At 45.8% G+C, this 25173-nt stretch overlaps 1 protein-coding gene across 1 annotated transcript in view; it reads left to right on the top strand.

Moving 5' to 3' along the window:
* The window catches only part of KIF5C (kinesin family member 5C), a 69963-nt gene extending 62061 nt beyond the window's left edge, over window positions 1–7902 (top strand). The window contains exon 26 of the mRNA XM_083842695.1: window positions 4149–7902. The gene's annotated coding sequence lies outside the window, so the exon portion shown is untranslated. The remainder of the gene's footprint in view (window positions 1–4148) is intronic.
* Window positions 7903–25173: the final 17271 nt, after the last annotated feature.

Below are 25173 nucleotides of genomic sequence, written 5' to 3'. Positions count from 1 at the left end.
TCGAGTAGGCCACACACTAGGTGTAGGCACACGACAAGCGAATAGCTGTAGATTAATAAAAGTCATTAACAAAGCAAATACACGTAAAACTAGTTGAGCATATAATAAGATAGGACTTTAGATGGTAATAAAGAGCAATCAGAATCTCTCAAATGTTTTAGATGCTGAGCATTATATTTGAGGATGGTGGAGGAGATTCAGGCTGCGCTTGGAGCACGTCACTGAGTAGCTCATGGACAATGGGGGTGGAGAAAAAGAACAGGGAAGATCTTAGAAGAAGCTGGCTAAACTTGGGGATTTATGGCTTCTGAAAAAATTAGGGGGAAAAAAGATCTGAAAACCAAATGGAAGCCCTGCAGACTGGAATGAAACCAATTAAAAAGTGTGTGTGTGTGTGTGTTTCTTAGCTGATAGTAATGTCCCTTTCTGGCTTTTATCAGGCTAAAACTCCTTGCTGCTCAAGATTCAGTCAAACGCTTAGCTGTACAATGTCATATATACTGTAAATAAGACAACAATTTGAAATGTCATGCTGCCATTGCTTCTTCAGAGAACCATATTTCTCAGGCTTTATATTTATTTATTTTTATTTTTTTTAACCCAGTTAAGTTCTAGATTTTTTTTTTTGTGCAAATGTCTTGAAGATACAGTAAATTAAGGCTGGGCAGTGATTAAAAAAGGTCAATTCTCGTTGGCTTTGGTCCTTTCATTAAAAACGTTGTTGGCAAATTGCAAGTATTCGGCTGCCAAATGATTTGGGGAGTATTATAGGAATCTGAGTTCTAAGCCTGATGGATGAAAGCCCGGGGACCTTAGTTAAGAGTATTAGTAAAGGTGCTGCTTCTGCAGGGAACATTTTATACGGGTTATTTTCATAACATTGTTGGCAGCCCCACCATATGACCTGTGCTCTCAAATAGCACAGAGCTTTCTTTTATATTCCTTTAGCAGCAGCGAAATAAAAATGGCTTTTCTAGATAAATGTTTGCTGTCAAGTAACGTGGCCTATCTCTGGAATGAAAATTTTACATCAGGACGAGGGGAAATTTGTCTTAGGCTCATTCATCATTCCCAGGAAAGATAATAGCCACTTATTGCTGCTGGAGTGGTCAGCGATTGAGTTATTAACCAGAGCAGACTACCCCATCAGTAACAGCCAGCAGTGCTTTGGCTGTTTTTACAAAGTTTGCTGGTAAAGTTTGTTCTGCAGACCTGGGAAAGCCTACGCGAGGCTGGTCAGGGCCAAGTTCAACCCGGTTTGGGCCACATTGCCTGGGGCCCATGTGCATCGTGTAAGGAGGCGATTTCTACCCCCGAAAGTTTAGTGTTTGAATAACAGCAGATGGGAGAGAAAGATACGTGGGTGTTAATGAAATGTCAGAAATTGCAAATTGCTGGTAGCTGGCTTAAACAGAAGACTCAGTGGGCCAAGGAATGGCTCTCTGAGGTAATTCCTTATGCTGTCTAAATTGCAGGCGTTTTCAGAAATACAGCTGCAATGAATTTGTTACCTGGGGCACACCTCAAAGCTAGATCTGATGGAATTAGGAGAAAGGGAGTTCGCACTGGTGTGGCTAAAAGGGTTATTGCTGCAGCGAGAGGCCTGACGGGGTGCAGTGCGTTTCTGTGGGAAGGTGGCACTGAATTGCTACAACCCCATAGCTAAATTAACGCTGGGGTCTCGTGGGGCTTTGGGGATTGAGAATACAACAGAACAGTTCAGTTGGAAAGGACCTTCAAAGATCGCCAAGTCCAACTGCCTGACCTCTTCAGGGCTAACCGAAAGGTAAAGCCTGTCGCTGAGGGCATCATCCAACCACCTCCGGACCCCTGCCAGGCCGTGGCCATCAGCCACCTCCACAGGATGCCTGTGCCAGTGTTCGACCACCCTCACATAAAGAAATTCTTCCTCATGTCCAGTCCGAGCCTCCCCTGGCGCAGCTCTGTGCTGGTCCTGCCATCGGTCCCCAGGGAGCAGAGCCTGGCGCCTGCCGCTGCGCTTCCCTCCTCCAGGGGGTCAACAGCACCTCCCAGCTTGGTGTCACTGCCAAACTTTATTCTGTTTTAACAAAAATAGCTGAAATATGTTCTCCAGTTTCTGAATTTTGTGGGGAGAAGTATATTGAAAAAACTTGAAAGCACAATGCTCCCCATTTGGGAAGAGCTGCAGGTTGTATTGTGTGGACAACTGCTTTAGTTTCTCTGCTGGTCAACTACAGAGCTTAGTTGTATACTGTCATATTTAAAACTGTATTTAGGAGTAGTTTCTAAATGCAACTAAATACAGTGCAGGCTTCAAAAAGGTTAATATATATTTTTTCAAACAGTATGTATTTTTATATACATACACGCTGATGTTTTCCACGTGGCGAAGGGAGAGGCGAGCCGTGGTGCTGCTGCACTTCCGCAGCCCACGACTTGGTCAGGATTTTCTCCAGGTGGAGCAGAGATCATCTTTAGGTCTGCTTTGGTTACATCGCGGACCTAACGTGGCCCAGGCCAGGTAGGGCCGAGGCGCAGGGGAAGGATGGGTGATAGCAGCACGCACTCGAGGTGCTTCGTTGGAGAGCAGTTTGGGTGCTGTATGCACGCTGCTGGCTTGGCTATCACCGTCTGCGTAGCACCTTGCTGAATGGCTGAGCAGCAGGCCGAAGGATAATGCTGATATTGATAATACTGACCTCCTGATCTTCATCCACCTGTGAGCAAACCGGTTTGTGAGTACTGGGGGTGCTCAGGTGCCACGTGGAAGCCTTGGACAGACAGACAGGCCAGCAGCAGATACGGGCAACTACATACGTTGGCATGTGCGTGCTTTGGTATTTCAAATCTTAAGGACACTGGTTACCCGCCTGTCCTGCCCTTCTCATATTTAGTCAAACTCAACTGATGCCTCATTCTGAAAGCGAAGAAAAGAAGTGAAATGAAGATACGCTAACGATTGCAGTAATGCTCAGTCATCGCTTGCTGAAATTATTAAAACGACTTGTACGGGATTGGTATTGGTGAAACACGCTGTGCAAACAGGCTCCTGACTAAATGACTTCCCTTATCCTGAAGTCTCTGGTATGTTCCCAGCACCTCCCCATCCTTGAGCAAGATGAATAACTATATTTAATCTAGCCAGACCACAGATTAATCTAGGCAATAAAAGGCATGAATTAATAACCATCCTGGTTTCCTTGAAGATGTTAACAAGGATGACAACTAGGAGGAACTACAGTTGTCACTGCTAAATCGGGGTAAATTTAAAGAAACAGCAATGAGGTGATTCTTTTGAATACTTTGATCTTTAATACCAAAAAGTTTTGTTCTAAGTTATCATACAAGAAAATGTTTAATTAAGTAAAACATTGCTTTTGTAAGACTGATTTTATACTAGCTACTTTAAAAAAAAGAAGTGACAGGCACATTCAGTTACTCATCCGTCGCTTTCCATATGGCTAATGGGAACTGCATAACAATTTGAAATGCAATAGTGTTTAAAAGTCTGTGTTTCAAATTACTTATTTAATATTATTATTTATTCAAATACCTACCAGGATATATGCAAATAATACAGATATCAGGAAAGTACCTTTCTGCCAGGAGACCTGTGCAACTGAAGGATTTTTCTGGATTTGTCATTTTTTTTTTTTGTTCCTTTCATTTTATAATATGTTTGCAAACTCGATTGCGGTTACATTCCTTACTTGTTAATTAAGATACGCACACATCTGTTCTTCAGCATATCCAGGTGACTAGCAGTGGAGAGGAAAATCCCATTAAAAGAACAAAGAGATAAAGGGGAGGGGGGAGAAGTCAGACCTTTAGCTAGTGTTTAAGGATGTATTTAGACAAGGCATAAATGCTGTGTTACTGGTGGCAAAGAATGAATTTCATCAAGATAATTGTTTCATTATGACTGTGCCAATTTGTGGGCTGGAAACTTTAAAATTAGACCTGACAAAATTCCTCTCCGAGGCTGAGTAAGCTCATGTCATGAATTATTAAAATTGTGCTTCCCCTTGCTGTTATTGTGACTGTTTGTTTGCTGCGCGTTGGGTTTCCGTGAAGCGTAGGTATCAATTATTTGCCGTGTTGCGTATCTGCTTTCTCATCTAAAACATCCACTAATTATCGTTACCTTTCTCGCTCTCTTTTGACAGGTCAGTTCCACTTAGCATGTTAAGGACTGTCATTAAGTCACTAGTTTCTTTTTTCCCTCCTCTTCAACCTGATCCACATCCTGTTCATCCTGTGCTTCCTACAGCCATCTGCGATGCACCGGTCCTAGGTATTTTGAGCTTCGTAGGATCTCCACGTGTACAGAAGTGTTCGGCTCAACTCTTCTACAGATACTTGTACAATGTATTTAACATAACCATCTAAGTAACGATAGGAAGTCTGCCACTCAGAATCGCTCACTGACTGCGTTTGACCCCTTGGCGCTGGTTAGGTTGGGGCTTCTACGCTCAGATCGATGCTTTTCGAAGTCCTCTCTTGCATCAGTAAATCCCAACTTCTGGCATCAAAGAATTAATTATTCAGTGACCAAGTGCCATCAAAGGCAGGTGATTGTGCTCAGTCATGACTGATTTACTGTATAATATACATATTATTTTATATTTTTAGGGGATGAAAATGTGCTGCTATATGGTTTAATTTTACTGCTTACATTTTTGGAAGTAAATTTCCCCAAAGAACCATTTGTAATATCCTGGTAAAAATCTTTGGACTGTACAAAATAACCTTTATTGCAGTACCTGGTAAAGATCAAATGGGATGCAGAGAAATCTGTTAGTATAGGTCTAGGTTTTTGAAGTTTGGTAGTTACATGAATATATCTGTGTGACCTATCTTAAAATTAAGATCTGATCTGCTTGTAGTTCTCCCTACGGTGGTGGGTTTTCCTGGAGTGTGATGGCTAGCCATGTGTTCGTAAGCATTGTTCTCTATGAAATTTTGAAAGCTTTCAGAATGCTGCAGAAGTCTTGTCTTGGGAAAGCCGACAAGCGTGCCCCGCTCCCCTTCCCACATGCCTTCGGCAAGCCCCGATCTGCTCACACCGGAATTCAGACGCGGCAGTGAGCAGCCCCCTACCGGAACAGACGCTACCTTAAAGAAACAAAAAAATCCCCTCAAAGCCCCAGGCCCTAGCTTAGAAAAGATATTTTACAGAGAGGGTCCAAAAGGAGGTGAGGGTTACATACTCAAGCTGTCCTTTGCAGACCAAATTCGGGAGTAGATGTGTTAGGAGATGAAGAGCGTATTGCAAGGGGAAGAGAATGTATTTATTGCTTGTGTACTGCCACGTTGCAATATGCAGGCCATCCTACAGATAGTACGCCTGTGCTCACGGAGCTAAGGATGAGACCACTTGCCTTCCCTGGACCTCTCCGGTGCCAGACGGAAAGTTTCCACCTTCTCAGCAAGGGGGCACTGGAATCCTTCTGGGAAAGCTCAGCTGGCAGGTAGAAGCTCCCGCTTCTCCTCGCGTGCCTACTGCTTCTGCCACACACATATCCTCATCCTTCAAATGCACGGTATCCAACCTGAGCTCTTAAGGAAGCGTGGCTTTTAGGAAGGTTACGGCCGAGCATAGCCCTCTAGTCTTCTTTTGCAGACGTTTGCTCTTACTTAATTTGAGGCTTATATATATATATTTTAATTTCTGAATGTGTTCATGTTATTAGACATAAAACTATTTAGGTAATGTAGAGCCTTTTGAAAGATTGTGAATTGACTTTAGATTTTTTTTTCTACTGAAATTATTTAAGTTCTTGCAAAGTAAGTTGGACTTAATTTAACTTTTTTTTTAATGTTGCACTATATTGGGGAGCATTTTGCTAAAATATTTAATGAAGTTGCAAATTTGCATGTATTTAATTTATTTTGTATTTTTCAAAGTTTTATATTTTCTTTATGTGCATGTGCACTGCCAGGAAAATGAACTGTGAACTTGCCATATGCAATCTTGAATAAAATTACTAATTCAGAACTACTCTGTGCTATATTATCAGCTGTTCAGAGCTGAAATTTCTACTATGAACTCATTATCCTCTTGTTTTGGTTCTAAAGCAGTTGTCTTAAAAAAGAATACCAAACTCTTAATTGCCGTCAAAGATTTTGTATTGTAGTATAGCTTCTGCTCTGTATCTTGAATTCAAAGGTTATGAAGGAATTGCATTTAAATGCAGCATTAGCTTAAAAAATTTCATGAGTTCCTCACACCATCATCATTAGTTACATGTGACAGTTTAGACAGCTTTCTTCAGCTTGAGGAATAAGTTAGCTTTGACATCTCTTAATTGCGCTAGTGCTGATCAGCCAGTCAGTTCACCTAGCTAAAATAAAGCGAGTTTCTCCAAGTTAACTTCTGCATCAAGACTGTAAGAGGACTTTCTAAAACTGAAATGACGACAAGATGCGTTAGGTTAAATCCTCAAAAAGAAATGCCTAAGATACTTACTCAATTGGAAAATATGACATCGGTCAATTGAATTTATTTTGCTTATGGGTTCTTGTTTTGTACACCTATTTTAATTAGGCAACTTAAGTTTGTATTGCGTACTGTATATTCAACTTTTGTACCATTTTTAAGTCTTACACATTTTATACATAGAAATGAAAACCACACATCTGCTCTGCAGAGATCAAACCCTGTCTTTTGCTATTTCCACTACTTGATGCTATCTTACTTTGCTCTTTGAATGTTGTGTTATATTTATTCTTAGGCTAATTTTAAAGTTGTGATTTATATAGCGCAAATTAAATTTGTTGTGCATGGGACAAATTTTGGTGGAAACACTGTTCACAAATGGAAAACGTACTTCAGATGAAACTAAAATGCATATTGTTCTTTTTGCTAGTAATAAAAAACTATTTCCTGCTCACCTGAGCTTCTCTTAATGATATGTTCAAATATCTTGTGTTTGTCCTTGAATTCATGTTTCATTGACTTGTTTTCTCAAAAGCAAGGAAAGTTAAACCTGGGAAGATCTTGGCTGACACATTTTAAGTTTGTATTTTACTCAACAAGGGTGAAATTAGATTATCCTGAAAATATTGAAAGTGTGTTTGTTTTTTTTTAAAAGCCAAGAAGTGGTGATTTCTGCCAACAGACTTTATGAGTAACTTTTAAATATAATTTTAGAAAGCCTTATGGATTACACATTTGCCTGAAATTTTGATAAATCAGGCTTGGAGTTGAAATAAATAATTTTAAGCTTAACATAGTTTCATTTGGGTAAATGGGTATTTAAACCAATTGCTCATGGAGGTCAAAAAGGAGGAGGCCTAATCAACTATCCATTACTGGAGGAGGAAGACCTTGAGTAACCATGAGGGTATGTATCAGCTGGAAATTAAAGGAATTAAAAAATAAATTGGCAGGATAATCTGATTCTACCCTTGCTTTGATTTTCATCTTTGCCGTGCCTGTATGAACTGAAGTGCACTGGACAAGGTCTGCTGTACTGGATGGAACACCGCTCCACGCGTTTGTCTCTCGCTCTCACAATCTTGTCCATTTGAAACACTTTTTGTGGTGGGAGAACCGCAGGGGTTGAGGCATTCTGTAGAATTATACATGTCTAGTTTGTAAAGTGTGTAACGTGTACTGCAGATGTGTATTCTCTGGGCTCTATGTATCTTTACAGTAGTGTTCATTTTAGGAAAAAAATAAAGTGTGGACACGTTTTGCTGGTAACAAGGGGAAATTTTTTTGCCATTGCATCGAGCAATGCTGAAATGTATTAAACTCTTGATAGCAGATCTGAACCCTTCTTCCCCCATCCCATGGAGATAAGTATTTTATCTTCGTTCTAAAATTCTATCAGAAATGGATGGATACACTGGCAGACTGCATGATGTATCATTTGAAAACCGTTACAGTGGAAAATAAAACCGAACTAAACTTTCCAGTGTGCGTGTTGTGTGACACTACTTCCAGCAGCTGTGTCCCGGGGTGCTCTGCCCACGCCTGGCAGCGCAGGAGGTCCCTGTTCAACGCAGCCGCCTATTGAGGACGCCGGCAGGATTTTAGCCTTTCCTCTAAATGAAATGGGAGGGAAATGAACACAGGATATTATTTTTATTTTTTATAATTGCATCTTCTCTACAGCGTCTCTGTGGAAGTCTTCCTTCTTGCTATTCTTTTTCAGTAGCCTGCAGGGTGACAGGGAGACTCTTCCACTTACCCTTTGCATACATTTCCATTTTTATAGGAACGTTACGCTCGCTTTATATACAGCGAAATGGAGTTAAAAGTTCCTGCGTGCTTGTCACCTCCCTGAAGTTATACTTCGGAGCTTCATAAACTGCTTATTTTCTCAATTACCTTCTTTTCCACTCAGCAATGCAAATGTATGGCAATCCAGAATTTCTATTGAAAGGGACTGCGCTGTGTTTGTTGGTGAATAGGTTTCTAATGAGGATTATGTGGTTTTGTACCATTACCTACGTCTGCTCACGCTGCTTTTGCTCAGGGCCCGTGAGGAGGCCGTGTACAAGCAGGCTGTGTCGGCTTTCTGGCAGGGGATGGGTGGCCCTTGCCCAGCCCGACAGGTCAGCCAGAAAAACGCTGATCTCCAAGAGCCAGGCAAATGCCACCGAGCGGCAATGTGTTTACAGATGCAGTAATTACACAGATTATTATCTAATCGTGCTGATCAACCCAGGGTGCTTAATAGGGACAGAGCAGCGTCCTAGCAGATGTAAAAATCAGTCTGCTAAAATTTGGAGGGCCACAGTCAATTATTTATGGGTCAAAATGAATTTCTGGTCATATAACTTTTGGTGTGTAGGCCGAATGCTTCCTCCTCATGCTGGCTGAGGGTACTGGGCACGGGCTGAGGAGTGATGGCTCCGTCAGGGGGGAAGGTGAGGAGGAGGAGGAGGAAGAGGCTCTCCCAGCCGGACAAAGTTTGTGCTGGGGGGAGCAGGCGGGCAGACGAAGGCAAACGCCGCACAGCGCCGCACCGCAGCCATTTCCCCGTGAGTCAAAGGGATCTTTGTGAGATCTGCTTAGATAAAGCCCGTGCCTGGGGGATGAATTCAATTACAGGGCAGAGTGCGAGCGGATCCCTACGCTTTCTCCGTCAGAGTTGCATCGCCTCGGTTAATTAACTCTCGATCAAAGCAACGTGAACTACCGTCTCCATTTCCAAGAGTCGTCCTGCGCAGGAGTGCAGGGGAAAGTAAGAGGGGGTTGAATCCCTAAAAAATAGTGAGTGGAAGCCCGTGAAAGTACGTCTTTGCCCGACTACTCACGCTACCTCTGAGCAGCGCCGCTCCCTGAGGGCTGCCCCGGGGCGGGCGCGGGGGTGTCCGAGCCGCTGGCTCCCCGCCCCGGCCCCACCTCCGGCGGGCAGCCCGCCTCCTGCCCGGCCTCCGCCGGCACCGGCACCGGCACGGAGGTGGCTGGGGGAGCGGGTGAGTGCCCCGGGACGGCTGCTGGCGGTGGTGGTGGCGGTGGAGAAAGGGAAGGGACCCGGCAGCGAGCGGCGCGGGGCCGGCGCGGAGCCCCCTGAGGGCGGCGGGCAGCGGGCTGAGGCGCGGCCGGGCCTCGCCGTGAGCCGCCGGGGGGCCGCCGGCTTTGGCTCCCTGTGCGGGCGATAAAGTGCTTCGGGCTGCCCCGTAGGAAGCAACAGCACGGTGAAACGTGCCCGCTTCGCGTGTGCAAGTGAGCGGGGTGGCTGTGGAGGCTGACACGGGGCGTGCCTGGCGCATCCAGCAGGGTGTGGGTGAGTTTCCGTGCAAGCCCCGCGGAGCAGCAGCAGCTCGGTGTGGCACCACACACGCCAGGCCCGTGGGCGCTTTGGGCAGCTCGGTGCTGACGGGCGAACGCGGTTCGTGCAGCTAGAGCGGGTACGCGAGGCTCGTCTGGTTCATTCCTGAGGGCACCTTCAGGAAAATCTGTCCCTACGGCTTCCCGTCCGTCGGGGGGTAACGCGGGCAGAGCCCGGCACCGCACAGGGGTCAGAGCAATTGCGGAGAGCCGCGCGCTGCAACCTCCTTCGTAAGTGCCGTACTGGTAATCCCAGGTGCTCAGGTAATGAGTCAAGTTTCCCTGCCTCAATAAACGTGTTTTTGTTTAAAATAATCAAATGTTAAATGCTGAGATTGCTGTTTCGCAGGCTGGGTTTGAACCTCTAAGGTTTGAGTTTTCAAGCTCCCTCCTTAACTATGAAACGAGCTTCCCATCTGATCGCTGCCTCTCCTCAGCGAGATTTTAAGAAAAGCACAAAAAACAACCCTAAGGTTTACGATGACAGAGAACAAAACTCCCTCGCCTTCGAGAGCGGGCGCAGCAGGCAGGCGAAGGAGAGCGCGGAGCGGGGAAAGCCGTGTCCTCACCTCGGCCGGCAGCGCGGAGCTGCAGGTGAATTCCAGAAGTGATTGCAGACGGCCGCGTCGTGGGATGGAGGAAGGGAGTTGTCCTGTTTGTTACAGCTGGCAAGGCTCAGTGATTCATGGGTCTCTGCTCGGTAGCCTTTTGCTCTTCCAGTCGATCCGCAATTAACGTAGCTAGCCATGCTGCTGCTGAGAGTCTTTCCCTCTTCCCGTCACGCATTGCTTGCTGTAAGTCAATTAGCGTTCCCCAGCGTGATAATTGCAGCGTTCTGTTCGCAGCCGGTCGCGTCCTGTAAACGACGTCCCTTGCAGAGGGGTAATCGTGGGCCTTTTGCCTTGGCCAGGTTTTGTCAGGGCTGGATCTCCAGCGCTTGACATTTGGCATTCTGGCTGCGCGATGGTAACTGTCAGGCGTCCAGTAAATCCCATAATCAGCTTATATAGGCTGGATCCCGGGTGTTGATCCTTGAAGCACTTGTGCTGAATCCCACCCCCTGGCAGGCACCAGATGCCGGACGCGTTATCTGGCAGCAGGGAGGGGGTAGCTGCGGTCTGGCTGCTGGGGCGGCGCAGCGTTGGCAAGTGCACGGTGCTGCAGGGGAAAGAAGCTGCCTTACAAGAACGGGCGCCTTTTCCTGCACCCCTGGGAACTCCGGAGAAGAGACAACCGTATCTTGCTAACTGGTGGCCTGATACGTGCCAACCAGGCTGTTTATGAAGATCTCTTCCTGCCTCGTTTGCCATTTGCCCAGGCTTCAGCTGGGGGAGAAGATGTGGGGAACGTCTCCTCCTGTCCTGTTGATGCTGCCGATGAAAGTTGTGTCGGTTCCGTAGGAGAGCCCTGTGGGAGACCAGGAGCTTAAGCTGCAGCGTAGAAGTCACCAAGACCATTGTGTGAGCTGTAGTGCGATGCGTCCTGCAGGTAAGGAACTCGGAAGCGGAGGTGAGGGAGAGCGAATGACAGCACCTGGCATGTCAGGGAAGGGACGCTTCATAGCTCTCAAGGAGAGCAAGTATTTGAAGGGTGAAAAGTTTTCTGGAGTTGTCTGGCATTTCTCAGTTACACAAAAAATCCTCTGCCTTACCAGATTGAGGCATTCTTTAGAAAATTCTTCCATCTCAAAACAAATTTTGCTCATAAAGTCTGATAGCTTAGAAATTTTCCTTTTTTTTAATTCTGAAGTCTAAATTCCTCAGTAGTTTCTTCGTTTCCTTCACATCCATAACCTGAGTTTTGTAGGTTCAAAGGGGAGCAGTGCATCGTGTGTGTGACTTGAAGGACTCCTGGGCGAGGCGTGTGCCTGGCAGTTCAGAAGCCGTCGGACGGCACCACGCCGATAAACGTCGGAAGGAATTTCAGCTTGCAGCTCCCCTTGAAGACCAAGCTGTGTTGTATGCCACGTGTGTTGCTGGCAATTAGTTTCCTGTTAAATTTCTGAGAGAATCGTTGGGACGTGAGGCTTCACCGCCTAGACGGGAGCCGTCTGATCGCAGGGCTGGTTATTCTGGGTGAGAACCCCGAAGCGGAGGCTCGGTGTCGCTGCTGGCAGTCGCTGCTTTTCTCGTTTGGAGTCTCGCGGCGGTGAGCTCGCAGAACACGAGGTGCGGGCTGCAGCCCCCGTTCGCTTTGCAGTGGCGCCGCGCCAGCCGCGCCAACAAAGCTGGATCTGGAGTTCTTGCCTAGAGCTTGGGGCTTTTTGATGTCTGAGCTGCAGGCTTTGGAGGGGAACCAAAGCGGGGTAGAATGACATTCATTCGGTGGGGTTTTTGTCTAGTTTTTGCTTTGATATTTAAACAAATCTAGACTGCTCTGTGCAGCCTGTGAAATAATTGAACAAATCCCGTTGTTAATATCACCTCACCGACCTGGAAACGGGACAGCAGAGGATTAGCGTATGGGTATTCTTGCTAAAAGAACTGGGGTTTAGCTATGTACTAACTTGCTGAACGGTTCTAGGTAAGTCATTTATCTTCTTCTACCCATTTCTTGTCTCATTAGTGGGAATAATGACAGCTTTTCCGTCTCCCTGACTTGCTGCAAAGATCGATCAGTTATCTGGGAAGGGCTGCAACGCTAACGGCAGGGCAGTGTGCACCAAGCGATAGCATTTTGAGGGTGCCATTCTCACCCCGAGAACTCAACTGTGTTGAGCTTCCCCACGTTTCTCTCCAGCTGTGTGCTGTGACACGTAGCAGTGCCGCCACTCAGTCAGCTCTTTGAAGTTGCTCAGTGTGCGCTGGGACCTCGGCAGCAAGGATGCTCTGTCCTGCAGCAGGTGTCTGCCGGCAAGAAGTCTTCGTCTTTGGTAAAGCCGAGTGCTGCATTCCAGTAAGCAAAATCGGAGGAGGTGCTTGAGTTATCAGGTGTACGAACAGATCGAACGTACTGCTCAAAATTTGACAGGCCACTTGTTTTCACACTCTTTTTTTGTTTTGCTCGTAAACCAGCGTGTCTGCGAGAACCGCTTCGTTGGCCGTGTCAGTCAGAGCGGCCTCGTTGTGCCGCTGTCACTGAGTGGCCTAGGAACGGTGTGCTGGTGGTCCCAAATGAGAGAGAAGCTGAGCCTGAAATCCTTCGACCTGCCTTGGGTTATAGAGGTTGGAAACTAATGCCAGCTGTAGGAGCACTGCTTGGTTTGTGTCTGTGCGTTTGCCCCAGGCGGAAACATAAGATCCTGTGATTTCTGTCTGTTACTTACAGGCAAGTTTAACAAACAATAAAAATCCCTAAAAACTTGCTGACTTAGTGGGCTGTAGGCCACTGGTATGATAATAATAATTTCTGATACTGCTTCTGTGGTGCGCCCATGGACTGTGTCTTACCTGCAAGGGCTTGTGGACCTTAAAGGGGAGAAAAGTGTCGGTGTCTGAGACACCGTGTGTGTAGCCTTCAGACTTTGGGCTGGGGGGTGCATTTGGGAGTTTGGACGAGCAGGTTATGATACCAGGCTGGTTCATAATCTGAGATCTGTAAAGCTGCCTCTGGCGGCGATGAATAACTGGTGCTGCAGGGAAGATTAATATCCTCTGCTATGCGCCGAGCCAGTTGGGCAATGTCAAAGCCAGGAGGATGGCAGTGAGATTATCTCCCTGACCCCTGCAGCTCGTGCCCTGCAGTGCGGTGATTACCCTTCTCGCAGTCTAAACACGCATAAGTACAGGTGGTACGAGTTGCAGTCATCTAATCCCTTTCTTGAAAAAATGCTGCCCCGGCTTTGTCTCGATGTGAATAAACCTGTTGCGGCAAATTGCCCTAATTCCAAGCTCGGGGTAGCGCACGGCAGCGGGAGCTGACAGCGCAGGGAGCAGCGGGGGGATGCCGGGGGGTGAGCACCTCCCTGCGCTGCTCCCTGCCTCGGGTCGGCTTCGGGTCCTTCGAGCAGCGCCTGCCTCGAGTACCACAGCGCCCTACAGCTCATCCTCGCGGCCGTTGCGCGGTTGTCCCGTCTCACTGATGGCTGTTGGGTTTCGTCGTGTCTTTTCTGGGGGTGCTGGTGGTTTGCTTGGGTTTTGCTTTGTAACAACATCCTCTGATCACAAACCGTAAAATCTACTCTGTGCCGTAATGATTATGCTTTATGGCAAGTTATTGTGGTTTAAAAAGTAAACCTGAGGGATTTATTGCTTTAATATGGGTGTATTATTATCAAAACACACGTCAAGCTTAGTATAAAGTTACACACCGAGTTACTGTGAGATTTACAGGAGCTGTTGTTGAAGAGATTTGAAAATGGATTTCAAAATGATCACTCCTTTATTAGGGCAAAAAAAGAAAAGGATAACAAAGTGTTGGGCTTTACAAGAGTATCAAGGGTATCGCTGTTTGGTTCAGGCAGACTTGCTTGCCTCTTTCTTCGTAATGCTCAGACCTGACTGTGCGCCTTCATCTGTGCTAGAGGAGGAAGGCAGAAATAAAACTCTGCTACCCATGGGCGACAGCTGACCGGAGGGGACGAGGATCAGTAAAGCATGCAAGTACACACAGAAAAGGCAGGCCTCTTCGGGGGAGATTCTGATTACGCTGCTTCCCTTTCAGCCCAGGGCATCCAGAGGTGGTGCAGTTTGTGCTCTTTGAGCCTTTCCGAGGTGTGAGTAGCCTGAGATTGGCCTCTGAAACCAACAGGCCTGTTCCTCTGAGATCTGTGGGAGGGAAGCTGTGCCTGAATATATAATATATATATATATATATATATATATATAAAATATATCATATATCATGTATTTATGCATAAATGATGTTGCGATTGCCACCTGCTTCTGCTCTGGGGGTTCGGTACCATTCTTTTGCGGGGCAGATTGTTGAACTGATCCAAATTCAAAATGTTCGGGAACAAAATTCCATCCTTTCCTCACTGTAATGAATTCCACATTTGGAGAGCTCTCCGGGTTTACACAAACACAACAAAAAAGGATTTTCACTAACACAAATTATGTCACGTGTGGAAAAACTTTGACTAGGTGTTTAAATACTGAGGTAGAGGAGAGCTGCAGATCTGCACAGACTTGAAAATCTCTCTTTTTCTGTGAAGTAACAGTATGAAGTTAATAATTACAGGATAATTAGACAAGAAGAAAGATGTGTCGAGTGAGGTAGGATTTCTGCTTCATTAGCTGTAGGAAATGAGGGGTTCAGAGTGCAGGACGGACACCTCTGCCGACAGCTCTGTACCGGGCTGAGAGTGTTGGCTGAGCCGAGGGCTGCAATACAGGTGCCATGAGAGACCTGTGGTCATAAGGATTTGAAGCATACAGCTGATTTAACTAAAATATGCGTGGCATGATTTATTTTTCTCTTTAGTAGTCAGAGAGGAAGGGCTGTCACTGCTTACCTCGAGTGCAGGGTGAGTTGAACCCCAGGTACCCCAAAGCCTGTCGAGACGAGATCCGAAGTCAGGGCACGCGGTGTTCACGCTCACTGCAGTTTCTCTGTGTTCCCCCTCGAGGCTGTGACCAAGCAGCTTTTTGAAAGAACGAGGTACTGGGACTTGCGGCTAATGGGACTTCCTGAGACTGCTTCACTGTCTCGATCTCTGGATACGTGGTGTGCGTACCCAACACCACATCACCTCCATCAGGATCCTCATTGCAGAGCCTCTAATGTGTTCCTGAAGGGAATGTCAGTTTATATGGAGATATTCCATTTCTGTTACCCCGGCCATCTCGCTCATCCCACGTCCATTTCGATGGGTTGTGCTCGTGGAGCATGGCCCCTTCCGTCTTGTCGTGCTTTGGACAACAGTTCGATAGGCTGTACGAAGGTGCAAGTGCTTCCTGGGTGCTGAGGAGCTCGGCGGGTCGCATTTCAAAATAATCCAGATATCCCTCTGATGTCTTTGACCTATTTACCTCCCGCAGAACCAAAATACGACCAGTCTGTGTCAACAGAGCAGCTGCCATCCCGGGCGGTGCTGGCGGTTGTGGACTGGAAACCCCAGGAGCTGGAAACCCGAGGGTGAGTAAGAGAGGCTGGGAGCCGCGAGGGAATTCGCCTCGCGTGGCTTCTGCGCTGTCGCTCGTGGGTGCCACGGGGCGGGAGTGGCAATGAGCGCTGCCTGCTGGGCTGGGACAGCAGCAAGAAGGAATAATTACACGTTGGTCTGTATCCTGGGCTGGTGGGGTTTGGATCTTTCATTGTGTTAGCTTGTACAGTTAGGTGCTTCTCCAAGTGATGCTTTTGATTAGCCTGGCAAGGCCAGGGTGTGCAACGGTATGGATCCTGAAGATGGATGATCTGTTGTTGTCTTTGTTGGTCATTTGTTCCTGTTGGGAGTCTGGCTGTGTTTCACCACGGCATGTCCTTCCCCAGTGACACTTGCCATCCATCGTTATTCCTGGTTGGAACAGCAGGACCGATTCTTTTGTACCGACACACTTGCTTTAAATGTAAGATTTATGCTTTCCACCTGCTTGCCAGGAGCCAGGACCTCCGTTCATGTAGAGCAATTCCTCAGCTATTGTGAACATCCCGAGAGAATGCAGAAGCAGACTTCGCTCCCTTTCTGACCCACGTTGACTTTAGCAACGCCCTGGTGATTTGACAAATAGCTCGCTGTCTGACGGGGAAGGAATTGTTTGCTGTAGTTCAAAGCCAGGTTTCAGAGGCATAGAAAAATATTTCAGTAAGAATTAATGGAGGGAAAGAAAAGGCCTTTGCTGACATACTTTTTTTTTCTACAGGGTTTGCTTTTCCCTGCTAGAAATTTGTGACTCCGCCAGTCTAGTAGGGTAAGATTAAAAAAAAAAAAAAAAGACAGTCAAGGATTTTTGATAAAGACAGGCTTCTTACCTTTCATTATTTATGCGCAAAGACGCACAGTGTAACAGAAATTGCAGCATTTTAATGCATTGCACTTTTCCCGTGGAAACATAGGCATGTTTAACACGTGCAGCTACCAGAGTTTGTACCTGAGCTGATCCGAGGGACGCTCCAGGCTCAGCAAAAAAACGGGACAGGCTTTTTTGAGGGACCCATTGCTTTTCCAGTCTCCCACCTGGGAGAAGAAAAGCCAGGGGAAGGAACCAGAGCAGCGTGAGAGCTGTGAAGGGACTACTGGGGAGAAAGGGCAACTGCCCTATAGCTTTTCAGCTCCTCATTTTTGGAAAGAAGTGACTTCTGGGGCGAGTTCGCTTCTGTTTTGCATTTTCAGTAAAGTAATTTTAAAAAGTGACTAGTGCTTTCTGGAGAGTTAGACTTACCATAATAACAGTGGGTACCATGAATCTCCTGCATGTTTTATGTTCTGGCTGCTCTTGGATTTTCCAACCATTATCTTGCAAATAAGACCTTTTAAGCCTGTAATAATTGCAGTTGTAGGGTGAAATATTGCCTCCCAAAAAGCTGAATGACCAAACTACCCTCATCATGAAAGACATTATGTTTTCACTTCTTTTAAAAATTGCAGAGAGCAGGCAGCAACCCCTCTGAGGCCTTCATTCAACAAAAAATGCTTGAGCTACGCTGTGGGATTTTAAACAGAGGTCAGCTGTTAGAGTCAGATCTTCTGAAAAATCACTGCAGAAGTACAACAATAGCAGGTGCAGGGAAACAAAAAGTAACAGGAGCACTTTTCGTTGGTTTTAAGGGCTGTTCTGTCTTGGAAAAAATGTCCTGATAATGTCACTGGACACATGGAGGTATTTTTGAACACTGTTTGTACCCCACTGTCACGCTGGCCTAAGTACAGCCCAGGTAGATCCTGGGCTTTTGGAGGCTGATAATTTTAGGCGGCGCAGAAGGAGGAGGAAGTGTTTGCTCTCCTCTCTGTGCTCTTGGCAGCCTTGTGTTATTTCCGAGGACAGCTCTGACTTAAGCGATCAGAAATGAGGAAGCACGGATGATTTTGCTGTTCACCTCAAGGCCTGGGTGTCTCAGGAAGGATGCACTCAGGGTCCCTTTCAGTCCCTTCGGGGACTGAAATTTTCCCAATCGGGGAAATTGTGCTGTAGCTCTTACAAACCCTGCAAGCGGGCGATTAGTGCCTGTGGTGGTTGTTCCAGGGGCTGGCTGTCAGTTCAGTGGTTCCCAGCCAGGTTCAGTCGGGGCGTTACGAAGACTTGCTCCAGGTGAGAGTCCGGGATACGGCAGGCTGTCTCTGGGTGTCTGCTCAGGAATGTGGTGCTGATAGACCTCTTATTCTGGCACGATAGTCCTTCCAACTGACTTTTTTTTCTGATTTTATCAGTTGTGTTAATAGCCTACCTGAGTACGTTTAATTGTGGAATTCTGTGTACGCCTGAGGACCTTTGATCTTGTAAAGCAGAGATCACTTAACCCTCCCCTTATTTCTAGGGTTCGTGGGTTTTTGAAATGCATTTCCATCTCCTCTAATATTGCTGAGAATAGAGCATTGCTTCTGTGATGATGAGAAAGTCCCGTTTGTATCAGGCTTTTTGCAGAGGGTTTCGTTTATTCCGTGTGGCTATAAAATATTTTTCCTCTCTAATACCTGGATAGGTGGAAGGTATAAATGTATTTAAAATATACTTGCCCATGTGGCTTTTTGAGTTGTCAGTGTAGTTTGACCACCATGGCGATGTAATTACGTGGTAAACAGTTTTAAGAAGCATGTGTAATTGCAAACGAAATCTTCGCTTATACACTGAGTTGCCAAAATAAAGGGAATTGAGATCTGCTGTGAATTGTCGGAATGCACTCTTAACTGGTTAAATCCATGTTTACAACCTTGCCTGTGGTTAACCACCGCTAGATAAGATCGTGGGCTGCCTTGTTGTGAGTGCTAACATGTAGAGGAGGGATGATACAATTCACATTTAAATTACTTTTCCTTGCACTTTATTTTTCTATTGTCTTTGGCTTTGAGAGAAGCTTCCTGTGTTGTGAAGAACGTTATCAGTTTATTAAGTGGCTGCTTCTTACAATAATCCGTTGTAGCTGGAAAGGTAAGGATTGGCCTTCAGAAAGCTTACACCGTGCTGGATTCTTGTGGTGCTTCCATACGAGAGGCTGCAGTGGTTAAGACTATTCCAATAATGAGCTAAAATCACGTCTGGACGTATGTAAGGTAGGACTTGAAACTTGGCAGTATGTGCACTTCTAAGTCAACATAGCTTAAAAGCAGCCACAGTGCATCAATTTAAATATTATTCCCGTTTCTTAGTTATCACAGCAATGCAAATAGAGTTTATTTCAAGTACTACCGCAGTCTGGGCCATGTCCCAGCTGTTAGCATAACGTCTTCAACTTTCACTGCAGCTTATCAGGAAAAAGTGAGGTTTGAGCTGGGGCATTTGGGGGCTGTCACCTGGGTCATCATGCTTTAATACGGATTATTTTACCAGAGAAATCACAGTGTTTGTATGTATGTATGCATACAAAATTAGTAAGAAATGCATTGCTAGTATTCAGTCAAACCAGCGGGGCAGCTGAGCGAGTTGTCCTCCCCCAGACCGTAGCCTGCTGCGCAGGTGTTCTGCAGAACAAGCCTGAAAATATGATCTTTGAGCTGGGTTTCCAGGCAGTCCTTTGTGGAGCACAGTTCTTGTATATATCCATTTGAGCAAGGACTTGTAAATAACGGATTTTGTTGCGAGCACCTCGAGCACTTGGTTGTTCCCCAAAACAACGGCAGGACCAGGAATTGTACGGATTGTGGTAAGCGACCTCCCCCAGCCCGGGCTGCCCAAACCCCATCCAGCCTGGCCTCGGGCACCACCAGGGATGGGGCAGCCTGGGCCAGGGCTTCACCTCTGAGTAAAGACTTATATCTCCTCCTTATATCTGATCTAAACCTGCCCTCTGTTAGTTTAAAGCCGTTACCCCTGGTCCTATCCCTGCACCCCCCGACAGAGTCCCTCCCCAGCTCTCCTGTACAGGATTTACGTTTCTTTTGTAGCTGCTGCACTGCTTCTCCTTTGCCTGCAGTAAACAATACATATAGATATATATATATATATATATATACACACATATATATTGTTAGGAGGAGGATATTGAGCTCTTCTGGCACTTGGTTATAGCCTGGCTTAAATATTTATTTATTAACACGAGATAAAGCAATCCCTTCTGTATTTTATGCCCGTCGGTGAGCCGGGATTTCCTAGAATTCCCTCGGAATTCCACCGCTTCCTTGGTGGCTTTTGTCTCTGCATCTTCTTCATGTTACGTTTTGCTCTCTCCCGAACTCGCTGTGTGCTAAAGCACATGCTGAAGAAAGTCTGGGTACCGCTACAAGGGATGCGGGGCCCCGCTGGGAGGATTCCCGCTGGGAGATCCCGCTCCGACTCCCGGCGCGCGGTGTTCCCACAGCCAGGCTGGAAATGGGTGCGGTTGCCACGAGCAGTAGCAACAAAGGCACGAAGCTGAGATTGCCTTCTGTCAATGGCAGCTCATCAAAGGGCTAGGAAAATCCATAAAACGAGCAATAAAATTACTTTGAAAGTCCCGGGTTTACTCATTTTACTATTGCAGGAAAATGCTCGTAATGTATATACGCATAAAACACGTTGGTTTGTATTGTGAGTGTGGTGCGTGTTCTTTGAAGGAGTAGATAAGGGGAAATCCCTCAGAGCTCGTATAATAACTGTGCTCCCATAAACCGGTCATTTTCTTCTGGGAGAATGTTACAGCCCTGTGCATTCAGGTTTCTTTAGCCGAGTTGTTTCCTCCTCTGTGTAAGGGATGCTGTAGTTGATCAACTTCTAAGTCTGCTTGGAGGAGGGTTTAACTGTTAATCACCATCCACACTACTCAGAAGTGCCTGAGCTGGTGTGCTGAAATGCCTTTTTCCAGGAGCAGTAAGCGCTGCGTGTTTTTGACAGTCTGCAGTAATAAACACTGATTGTAAAGCTCTGATGTGTAGCTAAATCCATGAAAACTCAGGTACGCATTTTAAAAACAGCCCCGGAAATGACACTGAGATCACATCAGTGCTGCTTGGAACCGTACCGTCAGCGTAGCAGCGGTTGTGTTCTCCGTGCCTAGTAAATGCCCTCGCAGATGGGAATCCGCGGCAGCTGTTACGGGACTGCGCTCTACCTGTGGGAAGATGCCTGAAGGCACGCAGCAGTGGGAGGCTAGGGAAATACAGGTTTTTAACCCATCGCTCTCTTGGAAACGTGGCACTTTAGTCTGGTTTACCAGAGGCGTTTATCCTCTCTACAGATTCAGATTTATATATGCCAAAGTCATCGGATAAAAGAGCTGATAACTGAGACGGAGACCGGAAGGCAGATCTTCCTCCTCTCGGGCGAACGTCTGCTCTGCGTGTGCGCGTGTAGACTTTGTGTCTGCAGGACGGACTTTTGATGTTCCCTGCAAGGAGTATCAGTTTCAGCAGGAGAGATCAAGAGCGACCCGCTGCAAACGATCCCATCGGCTGCTGATCAGAAGGTTTATTGGAGGAGAGGTGGTCTGAGCCCTGGCTCCGTTCGGGGAGGAATTAAGGCAGCTCTCCCGCTGCTCCTGCTGGACGGAGAGGGGCAGAGCAGCCCTGCCTCCGGCTCCGTCCCCTCCACCAGCTTCCTCCCCAGGGAAGCAGGAATCTGGTCTGAGTGCCATCTGGACTGAACCCCTCGGATGAAGCCCTCGAGAAGGGCTTGTGACTACAAGTGAGACTAAGCCGGAGATGGGGCGGTAAGATGCTGGGGCCTGCCAGAGCTGGGTGTGCCTGAAAGCACAATTTCACGTGATTAGGGAATGGAAAACTCCGAGGAGCCTCTGGGATCCTGGTAGCAGCTGAGAGGTGAATGTGGAGATTACCGTTTTTCAGTCTAATGTGATTGTTCTTGTGTTTTTTGGAAGCGTAAATGGCTTTTGTGGATTTAAAGGTAGGTGCTTGGAAAGGCTGCTGCTTGAGCTCGGCGTCAGCCCATCGCATCAAAACCAGCTCAACCCCCTAAAATCCCATCGCAGAGGTAACTGGTGGTAGTGAAGCTGCACGTAGGAAAGCCACGCAGTTCATGGCCGGTACCAGTTCCACCACAGGAACGGCTCAACGGGAATTTGGTTTTGATTTTTTTCCCAGTCCGTGTGTCAGTGAAGAAGGACTTAAAATTGAAGGACTGGCAGATGGTGCTTCAGTGCATTTCCACATCCTGAGAACTGACAAAGATCACCCAAACGTCTCTCTGCTGGGCGGGTTGACCTGTCAGTGCAGTGACCAGTGGTTTAGAAAGGTGCAATATCTGTATTCAATATTTTAACAGGAAAACCTGACGCTGCGTGTGTGTGTCCTGCAATGCAATACCCAATTGTATATCAGACACAGGGGAAGTTCATTGTGCCTGTAGTTGTAATAGCGTGTTAAATACCAGGGTTATTAATCTTTCCTCACCTCAGAAACGTGTACCCCGTGTATTAATGTGTTTCTCTATGAGATTTAATTGCTCAGACTTGTAACGACTCAAAACTTAAAATCCTGTTTCCCACTGCGACTTGAGTCTTGGGAAACTGATTCTATTTAAAAGCAGCAAATTATTGTCTTCTTTACATTACATTTTCAGTGGCACCTGGAAGTTCATTTGCATTTGCTCAGAGGGATAGTAGTTAGGTACAGATTTTGGAAGGTGCAATACACAACGGTCATCGCTCTGCAGTAGTGCTACTAGGTCAAGAGTTGCACTGGGAACTAAATGTGGCTTATCCTTGTATCAGTCTGATCATGCCACGCATCTTTTATCTATAAATCTATTACATTCGATGGGACAATCTGTTAAATCCAACGGGCAGGCCTGTGGCAGCGAGCTTTGGTGGTCTGGGATCTGAGTGAGGATGACTAAGGAACGTACCTGGGAATGTATGCTTTAGGTGAAATTATGGTTTCATTAATCACCGCTTGCTTGTATGACATACATCAGCACCAGCCCCGGAGGTAAGGAGATGTTTTATAGATGAGTGGAGCCTGAGCCTCAGACGAGGGCAGCGGTTTTGCAAAAGCGGGTAGAGCCAGGAGTGACGCCGAGAAGGGAAATCCAGAGTCCTGCCTTCCTGCGCTTGGCTTGATTGTGTCAGCACCACAGCCACCATCTTAAAGAAATGACTGCAATAAAACACCTCGGTGTTTATCTTCACATAGTAAAGAGAGGCATTTCTTACAATAAAATATGACTAGACCTGTGGAGGAAATAATAGTCCCTAAATTAGCTTTAGATGAAGGCAAAGTATCTCTCCTGTTACACACTTTTGGCTTTCACATTGCATAAACTAGAAGTAACAATGAATATTTTTAAGTGTTTTTTTTTTTTTTTTTTTAAAGATTAGAAGAATTTTATGAAGGTTATGAGAATCAATCTGTCATCGTTTGTCTTCTGAGGAATGCGTGCAATGTTTTTTAAAAAAAAGGAAAAAGAAAAGAAAAGTAAAAGGAGAGGGTTTTGTTGAATGACGTTGATCTGCTTTGGAGTTCTTGTTTGTTTTTCTGCTCGGTAAGCTCCTGACATTGAAACGGACTTGAAAAGGCTGAGAACTCTGACATTAGATGTAGATTTTAGGTATGTCATCAGCTCCAGTAATATAATATATACTGAAGTTGATTTTTTATTTTTTTTTTTACAGCAAGAACTAATATTTGAAAGTATTGCTTTTCTTCTGTGCTTCTCTTCACTTTGAAGTGCAACGCTCAGTGTAATGTCAGAAGACTTACAAAACAAATTACATGCATAGTTTCACTTAATTTCTGAAAATTAGTTTAAATTCTTTTAGCCTATAGCAACAATACTCTTGTGGCTCGCTGCACGTTGTTAAAAATTGGACGGGACAGGAATTTGTGGAAAACTGGAATTGAAGCCCATTCTTGGGGAGCTCAGGGTCGGGCTGCTGATGCACCCCGTACTTTCTGAAAATGAACGTGCATGGGACTTAAGTAGATCCTTCTCTTTTCTGGCAAATGACATGTAACTTGAGCTTTTCCTGATCCATCAGCGCTGCAGAGCTCTCTGCATCCATAATCACGCTCCTGTGTTGCAAATAAGCGTTTTCAGTTTATGAAGTGTATATTTTAGTTAATGACTCCTTAATCCTTGACTAAATGTGCAGGTGTTCTGGGATGTGAATGGTAGGGAGAGAGTGAAAAGACCTATTTGTCCCGAAATGGATTTTGCAGGTCTTAGTATTTTCAGCTTACCTGGGTTGTTGCATCCTGCTTGTACTCAACAATGTTTTCTTTTAGGTTTCTGTTGATCTCAATGTGTTTTACGTACTTTATGCTTTCATCGCTTAAAAAAAAGAAAAAAAGTATTTATTCCTATTGCTAGGTAACTGAGAGCAGTACTTCTTTGAGAAGAAGGCTTTTTTCCAAATGTGGTTCCAGGTTATAAAAACAAAGCAGTCATTCCCCAGGGATTAGTTGTCCTGCAAAGACTTCTCACCATGCTTCAGCCTGTGGTTTCTGCCCTCTTGAAGTGTCAGGAGTTGATGTGAAAACCAGTGCTGCTGCCACTACTTGTTTAGTGTCGTCGTCTTCGTTTTATTGGTCACAGGGAAGCTGAGAAGCTGTTTGTTGCAATGCGTGGGCTTTTTCTCCAAGCCTAAACAATTGTTTGCCTTAAGCGAGCATTAGATACCCTGTCCTACTTGGCATAAAGCGAGTATGCTGCCTCATTGCACAAAGGGAAACATTTTTTCTTGAGTTCTCATTATTTTCTGCCTGGTTCCAACTAAGAAAATGAAGCACTTGCTTAAAATAATAACCAATAAAAATGCGGGCTTCAAATGAAAGGAGATTTCTGTTTCTGGGAAAAGAGGGTCCTTGTGGGACGTGTTTTAAGTGCAAAGTGTATGACCTACAGGTGTTAAATGCACAGTAATTCAGCTTGGCTTTAGTTCATTAAATTAGCCACCCTGCTTTCGTTAGCTTGCTGGGAAAACTGCGAATGCATTGGTTTGTGTCTCGTTGGCAGCCAGTTTAGCAGGACGGTGATTCTTAATGTACTTCCAGGCAGAGTCCCAGTGTTTATCATTGAACTCTGCCACGAACTTACCAGATGCTGTGTAATGACCGCCTGTCTTCTGGAGATGCTTTGGGATGGTAAAGAAACCACTAACAACTATTAACTCTCATTTCATAGTAGTCATTTCAAAGGAGAAAAGCTTTTTTTTCTATTTTTTTTTTGATGGTTTCATCTGGTATATTCGAGGACACTTGTTAAATGAGTTTTTTCATGTTAAACATTTGTGTGTGGCAGGTACAGATTTATCACTATTACATTTCTCAGGTGTGGTGTGGTTTTGGGATACGTTGTCTTTGGAACTGGCGGTGCCCTGTCATGGTACATCAACGTGCCAGCTCCGTAGCTATGAACTTGGTAGGGGAATTTAGTCAAAATAAACAAATAAATAAATAAAGGCACGAAGATGTACATTCTGTGCCCTTTTTGGAAAGG

Source organism: Anser anser (genome assembly GCF_964211835.1).
Source record: "Anser anser genome assembly, chromosome: 6".
In the NCBI taxonomy this organism is placed as follows: Eukaryota; Metazoa; Chordata; class Aves; order Anseriformes; family Anatidae; genus Anser; species Anser anser.
The sequence above is the reverse complement of the archived record's forward strand: the minus strand, read 5'-3'. Positions and strand labels throughout refer to the sequence as shown.